The sequence below is a fragment of the Sciurus vulgaris genome (genome assembly GCF_902686455.1).
Source record: "Sciurus vulgaris genome assembly, chromosome: 1".
Lineage (NCBI taxonomy): Eukaryota > Metazoa > Chordata > Mammalia > Rodentia > Sciuridae > Sciurus > Sciurus vulgaris.
Genome location: NC_136461.1, coordinates 55,660,898 through 55,673,440, shown reverse-complemented (window position 1 = coordinate 55,673,440; position 12,543 = coordinate 55,660,898). Strand labels below are relative to the sequence as shown.

The 12,543-nt window shown below is 39.0% G+C and overlaps 1 protein-coding gene across 1 annotated transcript in view; it reads right to left on the bottom strand.

The window, feature by feature from the left end:
* Positions 1 to 12,543, bottom strand: part of IL23R (interleukin 23 receptor) — a 72,670-nt gene that overhangs the window by 47,766 nt on the left and 12,361 nt on the right. The gene's annotated exons all lie outside the window — the stretch shown is intronic.

Sequence of the window (12,543 nt, the reverse complement as noted above, 5' to 3'; positions counted from 1 at the left end):
TTCTAATTCAACTTTTTTCTCCAGAGAAAAGATCTTGGTAGTTTGCTAGTGAAATTGAAATTTTCTTTCTGTAGTTGCTTTCAACTCATGAGTTCGTTTCTCATGAACTGGAAGATGAACAGATGTGTGCTACCTTTCCTGATTTGTCTGAGCTTACAGGAATTTGTGCTTTGAATATGCTGGAGGAAGACGTTTGTTTTTATGACAATCTTTCCCATTCTTTAAAATATGATAAAATTCCATTAATCTGGACTGTTTCAATTCAAAGTTTTGTTAGGTTTGTCAGAGTTCAGTTATAGTTTACAGGTTGTACATCCCTTATCTACAATACTTAGAACTAGAAGTTTGGATTTATGATTTTTTCATATTTTAGAATATTTGTGTATATATAATGAGATATCTTAGATAAGGGACCCAAGTCTAAACATGAAATTCACTTATATTTAATAAAAACCTTATGTATAAAACTAAAGATAGTTTAATACAATTTAAAATGTAATTTCATACATGAAACAAATTTTCATGGTGTGGAATTTCCCACTTGTGATCCGTTGAAATGTCAAAAGTTCAGATTTTGGAGCATTTCAGATTTTGAATTTTCAGATTAGAAATGTTCAACCTGTAGTGTTAGATTTATAGGAAGACAGTAGAATAAACAATTTAAAAAATACATATGACTTATTATTTAACTAGACTGTGAAGTGGGAAATGTAAGAAATGTCTATTTCTAGTTATTAGTAGAAAAATCACTCTACAAATACACATTGAGCACTTATAGGTATCAGTCCCTGTTCTAACTTAGATCATCCACTAATAAACAGTAATAATATGGTAATAATTCTTATGCACAGTGGACTTATATTCTGGTTTAAATGAATGAGTAGAGTAACTATTGACATATGTGCAATAACTAGAAAATTAGTCTTTCTTATTAAAGCACATTCAATATATTTCTAGGTTTTCCAAAAATAATTTATATTACTTGAAAATAGTGTAACTAAGATGTGTATAATATCCTATGAGTGATTATTTTACAGCTTTACATTAATCTTTCTCTCTCCTATATTAGTCAGGTTTGATATGAGGACAACTACTAGCCTAGTAGTTGATGAGATGGTGAGAATCAAAATACTAGGGAGTTAGACTTGCATGTCACCATAATATTGCTGTGGTCTGATATTGGTGAGCCCCTCACCAAATTCATATGCTGAAATTTCCAATGAAATAGTATTAAGAGGTTCAACCTTTAGAAGGTGATTATGTCATGAGGGCTCCGCACAAATGATTGATTTTAGTGTCCTTACAGAGGACTTTGAATAGAGAGAGCTCCTTTACCTCTTCTGCCATGTAAGGATACATGGAAGATATCATCTGTAAGGAATGGGCCCTCACCAAACACCAACTCTGCTGGTGCCTTCATCTTGGACTTCATAGCCTCTAGAACTATAAGCAATAAATTTCAGTGTTTTTTAAAAATAAATTATGCATTGTAAGGTATTTTGTTATAGAAACATGAATGAACTAGGATACCCCTTTTTGTTGTTGTTTCTAAGCATTTTCTATATACAAGCCATCTTATAATTAACTTTTTTGTAAGATTTATGATATTATTTATCCTCATTTCATAGGCTGCTGAAACTCGGCAAGGTTAAATAACTTGTCCAAGATGCCACAGCTAGAAACTATGCTGATGCTGTTGGGTGATAGTACTGAACTCCATGTGTAATGTCCTTCTGCCAAGTTCCCATCCAAACAGAGTAGACAGACATGTGGTTTCTTACCAGCCAACACCATGCAAGTAAAAGTTCATGAGAGGATGTCCTTTCCACTTTGACACTTTTCCTGCTTAGAACTTGAATGAGAAAGCTAGAGATGCAACATCTAAAGATTAAGGCTGACACGCTAAAGACTGCAGAGTAGAAAGACCACAAGAGCCTGGTGCCTTGGAGTGTATCTGAATTGCCATGCCAACTCTGTACTATATACCACTGTGATCTGATATAAATAAGGTCTTGTCTATTTAAGTGACTGCACATTATAGTTTAGATCTGGAATATCCCAGTCTGTGGTGCTACCAGGAGGTGGTGGAAGATTTAAGAGAAGTAACCAATGGGAGGTCTTCAGATCTCTGGGGGTATGTCCTTAATGGGGACACTGGGGCTCTAGTCACCTTCCTCATCCTTTCTCTTTTCCTTCTGGTCATGAGGTGAGCAGTTTTGCTTTGCCATATGCTTCCTCTATGATGCCTTAGGACAGGCCCAAAGTAACAGGGCCAATTGGTCATAGTTTGGAACCTCTGAAACCATGAGCCCAAATACACTTTTCTCCTTACAAGTTGATTATCTCAAGATTTGTTGTAGAAATTGAAAGCTAACTGATGCACTGCACTGGGGTTTTATGATATTTTACATCATAAAAGATACCTAAACTAGAAATAAAATATAAAACTCTAACCCATGCTCTTTCCAGTGGATATTTCTGAAAACATTCTCTTTTGTAAATCTGTTCTTAATACAATCAGAGTGACTTTGAGTCTGAAACAACCTCAGTACTCATAACTACTACAGGTATTTTTTATAAAGTATATGTGTCCTTCAAAAGTCAGTGGCAAATAATTTAAACATATATAATTTTGAATACATTAAAGGATTGCAAAAGAAATATACAATTAATAGTCATAAAATATTCGGAGACTATTTCAATGATACTAAATAGGAAATTAGGTGGTGATTAACAAGTTTGAAATTTTGTCTAATGAACATATTCTCTCAAGTTGTGATATGTCTCTTACAAATTATAATGCAGTTTCACTGTTAGGAACCTGAGAAGGCAGGTGAGTAGGGCTTGCAAGAATTACCCTGTTATGGTTTGGATATGAGACATCCACCCAAAAGCTCCTTTGTTAATTTCAGATGTGAAATGATTAAATTATGGGAACTCTGATCTAATCAGTGGATTAATCCATTTGATGAATTAATAATTTGAAAGGACTGCTATACAGGGTGATAACTGTAAGCAGGTGGGGTATGGCCAGACAAAGTAGATTTCTGGAGGTGTGCCCTTGGGAGTCATATCTTGTCTCTCTGTCTTCTCCCTCCCTCTACTTCATGGCCTCCATGGCCTGAGTAGCTCTTCCCAGCCATGCCTTTCTGCCAAGATGCTCTGCCTCACCTAGGGCCCAGAGCTGGCCAACCAATGACTGAGACCTCTGAAACCATGAACCTAAAATAAACTTTTCCTCCTCTAATCTGTTCTTGACAGGTACTTTGGTCACAGCAACAACAAACTAAGCTATAACCCCTACCTAATAGTATGACAAGAACCAAGAAGACACTAACAAACATGGAGATATTGGAAACTCCCCCATATATAGTTAGTGGGAATATAAAGTATTGTAGCTCCTTTAGAAAACACTCTGGATCTTCCTCCAATGGCTCCTATATGACCCAGAAATTCTATTCCTAGTATACTTCCAAGAGAAATGAGAACATATGTTTATGTAAATGTTAAGAGAACATTATTCATGTAGCCAAAAGGTGGAAATAATCCAACGTCTATCAACTAATGAATGATAAACATAATGCGATGTAGCCCTACCTAGAATGGAAAATCATTCCGCCATAAAAGAAATGAAGTGCTGACACATGCTGCACCATGGATGAACCTTGGAAACATTAGCCTAAATGAAAAAGCCAGTCACAAATGACCACCTATTGTATGATGCCTTTTAGATGAGGTGTCCAGAATAGGCAAATCCACAGAAACAAAAAAACAGTGGTTGCCACGGGCTGGGAGAGTTGTGGAGAAATAAGTGACTGCTAATAGACATGGGGTTTCTTTTTGGCATGATGAAAATGCTCTAAAATCGATTGTGGTGATAGTTGAAGAGTATACATAGAATAAGGTGGATTGTGTGGTAGGTGAATTATATTTAATAAGGCCATTATATAAGAAAGAAGAAAGAGAAAGAGAGCAAAAAGGAAGAACAACAGAAGTCCATGAGATACTTCCAGTTCCAGAAAACAGTAAAAGTCCTCAAGTTACCAAGCTTTCTTGGTCAAATTGCTATTACCTAGCTTTTCTGTCCACTTAAAGTATGGGGTTTGCCCTAAGCCAGCTCCCATTTTATTGTTCCTAAAGTTGACTTGGTAATGATACTCTAGTTTTCTCATCCTCCTGACCTCTTTTCATCTCAGCAGGACTACTTTACCCTAAAGCAAGGGGTAGAGGTTAAGTCTCAGACTGCAGAGCCAAAGAGACAACTGTTAGAATTCCAGCTCCCTTATTTCTTAGCCAGGTGACTTCAGAGGGGCAATGTTTACCCTCCAAGCTCCTTATAAAATGAGAACAACAGTTTCCACACGAGGCAGAGCTGAGAATTGAAGACATAACACAGGGAGCATAGTACTTAGCATACTATATGTTATCCATCACTGCTGCCTGCCTCTGATCTCAATGTTTCATTGTTTCTTTGATATCTGACTATCCTGTTTAGCTTCTGGTCAGAATGAAAAGCAGGAGCTTCCTGCCCATGGCAAGCAGTTGGTAATCCCAGGCTTAGTGATGTGTTCATACAATCTATCCAGTTTTTATCCAGAATTTCTTGAAGATGGGTTCCCTTTTACGTTTTATTTAATTAAAATTATTCTGAGTACCCAACGAGAGAGAGAGAGAGAGAGAGAGAAAGAGAGAGAGAGATCTCCAAAATATGCCCTTGATCTGGTCCCCCACATCCCTTCAGCAGAAACACTCTAAGACAAGAAGGAGGCTGTCCTGTTTGTCCCTCTCTATGGCTGCCTGGATCTGTACACATCACCTAACTTCTTTAAGCCTCTGTACCTTGTCTATAAAAGTGGAAAAAATAATTGTATGTATCTCACAAGGTTGTATAGGGAAATAAATGAGGTTGCAGTTATAAAGCTGTTGGACCAGTGCTTGACACACAGTAAGGGTCCAGTAAGTTCTTTAAAAAATAAGTAGTTCATGAAATGTTTGAGGATTACTAATACTTCAAATTCACTACAGAAGGCATTGCTTATTTAAAAATAAATAAATAAAACAAGAAACATGGTTAAGGTGGACCAAATTCTCCCAGTTTGCCCACAACTTCCCAAGTTTTAAAACTGAAAGTCCTGGGGGCGATCCAAGATGGCGGACTAGAGGGTGACTGCATCTCCAGTCGCTCCAGAACCCAGAATTCAAGAAGGGGAGGCATTGAGAGACTCGGACTAAAATAGAGCCTCGGGGTGAGTCTCCCCCACCTGGAGAAGCACTGCCCGGGCGGCAGGCCCGGATTCGGGTGGCTTATCAGAATAAGGTAGAGCAGCTAGAGTCCTCCCCAGGCGGCCCTGCACACTCCGGCGGTGGGCTCCTCCCACAGGGCCAGATTTTCCAGCATCTCAGAGCAGGCCCCCCGTGAGAGCTTTCCTGCACAGAACCAAGCTTCATTCCCTGAACCAGGGCAGCGAGTTCCTGCCTGCAGGTTGCTTCAGCGACCAGGACAGGGCAGCCAGGGACTTCCCCAAGCAGCCCGCAGCCCCGCCCCCTCTGGCGGGAAGCGCCTTTCCAGGCTAGCTTCTTGGAGCAGACCACCCAGTGAGAGCCTTTCCACACAGAGCCAGCCACAAGTCCCCAAGCCAGCGGTGACCTCCGGCCCACAAGCAGCCTCTGGGACCAGGGCAAGGGCAGCCAGAGACCTCTCCAGGCGGACCTGCTGCCCGGCTCCCCGGTCGCAGGCTTTTTCCATGGGGCGATCCAAGATGGTGGACTACAGGGTGACTGCATCTCCAGTTGCTCCAGAACCCAGGATTCAAGAAGGGGAGGCATTGAGAGACTCGGACTAAAATAGAGCATCGGGGTGAGTCTCCCCAACCCGGTGAAGCGCTGCCAGGGCGGCAGGCCTGGATTTGGGTGGCTTATTAGAGTAGGGTAGGGCAGCTAGAGTCTTCCACAGGTGGTCCTGCACACTCTGGTGGTGGGCTCCTCCCACAGGGCCAGATTCTCCAGCATCTCAGAGCAGGCCCCCAGTGAGAGCCTTCCTGCACAGAACCAAGCTTCAAGTTCCTGAACCAGGGCGGCGAGTTCCTGCCTGCAGGTTGCTTCAGGGACCAGGACTGGGGAGCCAGGGACTTCCTCAAGCAGCCCGCAGCCCGGCCCCATCCGACAAGAAGCGACTTTCCAGGCTAGCTTCTTGGAGCAGACCCCCCAGTGAGAGCCTTTCCACACAGAGCCAGCTCCAAGTCCTGGAACCAGTAGAAGACTAGGGGCAGCTTTCCTTGGAAGCACTGCATTATCAAGTTACTCCAAGACTTCAGGCTACTGAAGGCAGGAAGGTGATACACTGGAAATCTACAGGGAAAATATAAGCCAATAGAAGAACTCTGCAATATCACAAAATCCCACTGACATCTGACCAATATGAGAAAACAAGGGAAGAAAATGTCCCAAACAAACCTAGACACTATATCAATAAAACCCAATGACAGCACAGCAGAAGAAATGTCAGAAAGGGAGTTCAGAATGTACATAATTAAAACAATCAGGGAAGCAAACAAGGAGATGAAAGAGCAAATGCAGGCATTGAAGGAGGAGATGAAAGAGCAAATGCAGGCATTAAATGATCACACCAATCAACAGTTAAAGGAGCAAATACGGGAAGCAAGAGATCATTTCAATAAAGAGTTAGAGATATTGAAAAAAAACAAACAGAAATCCTTGAAATGAAGGAAACAATAAACCAAGTTAAAAACTCCATAGAAAGCATAACCAATAGGATAGAACACCTGGAAGACAGAACCTCAGATATTGAGGACAAAATATTTAATCTTGAAAACAAAGTTGACCAAACAGAAAAGATGGTAAGAAATCATGAACAGAATCTACAAGAATTATGGGATATCATGAAAAGGCCAAATTTAAGAATTATTGGGATTGAGGAAGGCTTAGAGAAAGAAACCAAAGGAATGAACAATCTATTCAATGAAATACTATCAGAAAATTTCCCAAATCTGAAGAATGAAATGGAAAACCAAGTACAAGAGGCTTATAGGACTCCAAATATACAAAATTACAAGAGACCCACACCAAGGCACATTATTATAAAAATACCTAACATACAAAATACAGAATTTTAAAGGCCACGAAGAGAAAAGAATCAAATTACATTCAGGGGGAAACCAATAAGAATATCAGCAGATTTTTCAATCCAGACCCTAAAAGCTAGAAGGGCCTAGAACAACATTTACCAGGCCCTCAAAGAAAACGGATGCCAACCAAGAATCTTATACCCAGCAAAACTTACTTTCAGATTTGATGATGAAATAAGATTCTTCCATGATAAACAAAAGCTAAAAGAATTTACAAAAAGAAAGCCGGCATTACAGAACATTCTCAGCAAAATATTCCATGAGGAAGAGATGAGAAACAACGATGCAAATCAGCAACGGGAGGAATTAGCCTAAAGGAATAGCCAAATAAAGGGGAAACCAAATCATGTCAAAAAACAAAAATGAGTCAAATGACTGGGAATACAAATCATATCACAATAATAACCCTGAATGGTAATGGCCTGAACTCATCAATCAAAAGACATAGACTGGCAGAATGGATTAAAAAAAAAAGTCCAACAATTTGCTGCCTGCAAGAGACTCATCTCATAGAAAGAGATACCCATAGACTAAAGGTGAAAGGATGGGAAAAAACATACCATGCACACGGACACAGCAAAAAAGCTGGAGTATCCATCCTCATTTCAGATAATGTGGACTTCAAGCCAAAACTAGTCAGAAGGGATAAAGAAGGACATTACATACTGCTTAAGGGAAGCATAAATCAGCAAGACATAACAATCATAAACATCTATGCCCTGAACATTGGCTCATCCATGTACGTCAAACAAATCCTTCTCAATTCCAGAAATCAAATAGACCACAACACAATAATACTAGACGATTTTAACACACCTCTCTCACCGCTGGATAGATTGTCCAAACAAAAATTGAATAAAGAAACCATAGATCTCAATAACACAATCAACAATTTAGACTTAACTGACTTATATAGAATATACCATCCAACAAAGAACGAATACACTTTCTTCTCAGCAGCACATGGATCCTTCTCTAAAATAGACCATGTCTTATGCCACAAAGCTACTGTTAGCAAATACAAGAAGATAGAGATACTACCTTGTACTCTATCAGATCATAATGGATTGAAATTAGAAATAAATGACAGAATAAAAAACAGAAACTTCTCCAATACCTGGAGATTAAATAATACACTATTATATGATGAATGGATAACAGAAGACATCAGGAGGGAAATTAAAAAATTTTTAGAAGTAAACGAGAACAAAGACACATCATATCAAAATCTCTGGGACACTATGAAAGCAGTACTTAGAGGAAGACTTATTTTATGGGGCGCATTCAACAAAAGAAGTAGAAATCAACAAATACATGACTTAACACTACAGCTCAAAGCCCTACAAAAAGAAGAGCAGACCAACACCAAAAGTAGTAGAAGACAGGAAATAGTTAAAATCAGAGCCGAAATCAACAAAATTGAAACAAAAGAAACAATCGGAAAAATTAACAAAATAAATAGTTGGTTCTTTGAAAAAATAAACAAAATTGATAAACCCTTAGCCACACAAACAAAGAGAAAGAGGGAGAAAACTCAAATTACTAAAATTCGGAATGAACAAGGAAATATCACAACAGACACAAGTGAAATACAAAACAGAATTAGAAGCTATTTTGAAAATCTATACTCCAACAAAACAGAAAACCTCGAAGACATCAACAAGTTTCTAGAGACATATGAATTACCTAAACTGAACGAGGAGGACATACACAACTTAAATAAATCAATTTCAAGCAATGAAATAGAAGAGGTCATCAAAAGCCTACCAACAAAGAAAAGTCTGGAACCAGATGGGTTCTCAGCCGAGTTCTACAAAACCTTTAAAGAAGAGCTCATTTCAATACTTCTCAAAGTATTCCATGAAATAGAAGAGGAGGGAACCCTCCCAAACTCATTCTATGAAGCCAATATCACCCTGATACCTAAACCAGACAGAGACACATCAAGGAAAGAAAATTTCAGACCAATATCCTTAATGAACATGGATGCAAAAATTCTCAACAAAATTTTAGCAAATCGCATACAAACATATATTAAAAAGATAGTGCACCACAATCAAGTGGGTTTTATCCCAGGGATGCAAGGTTGGTTCAACATCCGGAAATCAATAAATGTCATTCACCATATCAACAGACTAAAAGTTAAGAATCACATGAGTATTTCAATAGATGCAGAAAAAGCATTTGATAAAATACAGCATCCCTTCATGCTCAAAACACTAGAGAAAATTGGGGTAGTGGGAACATTCCTTAACATTGTAAAGGCCATCTACGCTAAGCCCATGGCCAGTATTATTCTAAATGGTGAAAAAGCATTCCCCCTAAAAACTGGAACAAGACAGGGATGCCCTCTTTCACCACTTCTATTCAATATTGTTCTTGAGACTCTAGCCAGAGCAATTAGACAAACCAAAGAAATTAAAGGGATATGAATTGGAAAAGAAGAAAAACTATCCCTGTTCGCTGATGACATGATTACATATTTAGAGGAACTGGGAAATTCCACCAGAAAACTCTTAGAACTCATAAGTGAATTCAGTAAAGTAGCAGGTTACAAGATCAATGCTCATAAATCCAATGCATTTTTATACATAAGTGATGAATCTTCAGAAAGAGAAATTAGGAAAACTACCCCATTCACAATAGCATCGAAAAAAATAAAATACTTGGGAATCAATCTCACAAAAGAGGTGAAAGACCTCTACAATGAGAACTACAGAACACAAAGAAAGAAATTAAAGAAAACCTTAGAAGATGGAAAGATCTCCCATGTTCTTGGATAGGCAGAATTAATATTGTCAAAATGGCCATACTACCAAAAGTGCTATACAGATTCAATGCAATTCCAATTAAAATCCCAATGGTGTACCTTACAGAAATAGAGCAAGCAATTATGAAATTCGTCTGGAAGAATAAGAAACCCAGAATAGCTAAAGCAATCCTCAGTAGAAAGAGCGAAGCAGGGGGTATCGCAATACCAGATCTTCAACTCTATTACAAAGCAATAGTCACAAAAATGGCATGGTATTGGTACCAAAATAGACAGGTAGATCAATGGTACAGAATAGAGGACATGGACACAAACCCAAATAAATACAATTTTCTCATATTAGACAAAGGTTCCAAAAATATGCAATGGAGAAAAGATAGCCTCTTCAACAAATGGTGCTGGGAAAATTGGAAAACCATATGCAACAGAATGAAATTAAACTCCTATCTCTCACTGCACAAAACTCAACTCAAAATGGATCAAGGACCTCGGAATCATACCAGAGACTCTGCATCTTATAGAAGAAAAAGTAGGTCCAAACCTTCAACTTGTTGGCTTAGGATCAGACTTCCTTAACAGGACTCCCATAGCACAAGAAATAAAAGCTAGAATCAACCACTGGGATAGATTCAAACTAAAAAGCTTTCTCTCAGCAAAGGAAACTATCAGTAATGTGAAGAGAGAGCCTACAGAGTGGGAGAATATCTTTGCCACTCATTCTTCAGATAGAGCGCTAATTTCCAGAATGTATAAAGAACTCAAAAAACTCTACACCAAGAATACAAATAATCCAATCAACAAATGGGCTAAGGAAATGAACAGATACTTCACAGAAGATGTACAAGCAATCAATAGATATATGAAAAAATGTTAAACATCTCTAGTAATAAGAGAAATGCAAATCAAAACTACTGTAAGATTTCATCTCACCCCAATTAGAATGGTGATTATCAAGAACACAAGCAACAATAGGTGTTGGCGAGGATGTGGGGAAAAAGGTACACTCATACATTGCTGGTGGGGTTGCAAACTAGTGCAGCCACTCTGGAAAGCAGTATGGAGATTCCTCAGAAAGCTTGGAATGGAACCACCATTTGACCCAACTATCCCACTCTTTGGCCTATACCCAAAGGACTTAAAATCAGCATACTACAGAGATACAGCCACATCAATGTTCATAGCTGCTCAATTCACTATAGCCAGATTGTGGAACCAACCTAGATGCCCTTCAGTTGATGAATGGATAAAGAAACTGTGGCCTATATATACAATGGAATATTACTCCGCCATGAAGAATGATAAAATTATGGCATTTGCAGGCAAATGGATGAAATTGGAGGATATCATGCTAAGTGAGATAAGCCAATCTCAAAAAACTAAAGGACGAATGATCTCGCTGATAAGCGGATGAGGACATATAAGTGGGGGTAGGAGGGGTTAGTGTTAGGGTTAGGGTTTGGTTTAGGGTTAGGGATAAGGAGGGTGGTAAGAATGGAGGAAGAAAGGACTGTATAGAGGGAAAAGAGGGGTGGGAGGGGTGGGTGGGAAGGGAAAAAATAACAGAATGAATCAAACAATTGTCCTATGTAAATTTATGATTTTTAATAAAGAAAAAAGAAATGCAAAAAATAAAAATAAAAAACAACGGAAAGTCCTATGCTCTAAATACCTCCTTAGAAAAACTGATTGACCTGCACAGATACTAAATTCATATTTGAGGGTTAATACTGAGGTGGGATAGAAGATATGGGGATAGGTAGAAGAGAGACAAACAACGAAGGAAAGAGGGATTATCACTTTAAATCTAAAACCTCCATAAATTTCCTCACTTTCACTCCCAGGCCTGTTTTTTCTCCAAGCCTGAATTCTTAAAAGATCCAATAAATCTTAGAGAACTATAAGTCCAGTTAATTAGTGCTTATATCTCTTGTTAGCTTACAGAATATATTTTTAAACTAATTAAAAGAAGTCTAGAGAAAGATGTTGCTAAAAACCCATGGTAAGGGTACGTCCAAGCGCTCTTACCTAGATAATGTCAACCTGAAGATTCTGAGAAGAAACAGGCCACCATAACCAGCTCCGTTCTCCATGGTCCAGAGAATCAAGCTCATTAAGCTGACTCCTCCCCCAGTGCTACACATGCTCATCATCTACAAAGTTTCTTCTAGAAAAGGAAGCCTGAGACCACAAAAGCATGTCACCCTCTCATGCCCACAGTCCCTCTCCCCTTGAGCACGCATCCTGCTCTGTGGCTTGTTTCCCTAATAAATCTCTGTGTGTGCCTCTTTTGACAGGTCCTGAAGTTTCTTTCTGCAGCATGTGTCAAGAACCCGCCAGGGCTGAGTTGACCTTCCTTCTGGAGGACCTCTTCGGACACCCACATGGGGACAAAAACATCCATGAGTTTAGTGCCAACTATGGACATGGCACTGTGACACACACTTTAAAAAGCCAAATATCATTCATTTAATTAGAACGACCCTGTGTGTTAGGTTCTATTTTGAATCCCCGGTGAGAGATAAAGAATCAGCACTGGGTGCAGTAGCGCACGCCTATAATCCTAGTGGCTCCAGAGCCTGAGGCAGAAGGATCGTGAGTTTAAAGTCAGCCTCAGCAATTCAGCTAAGG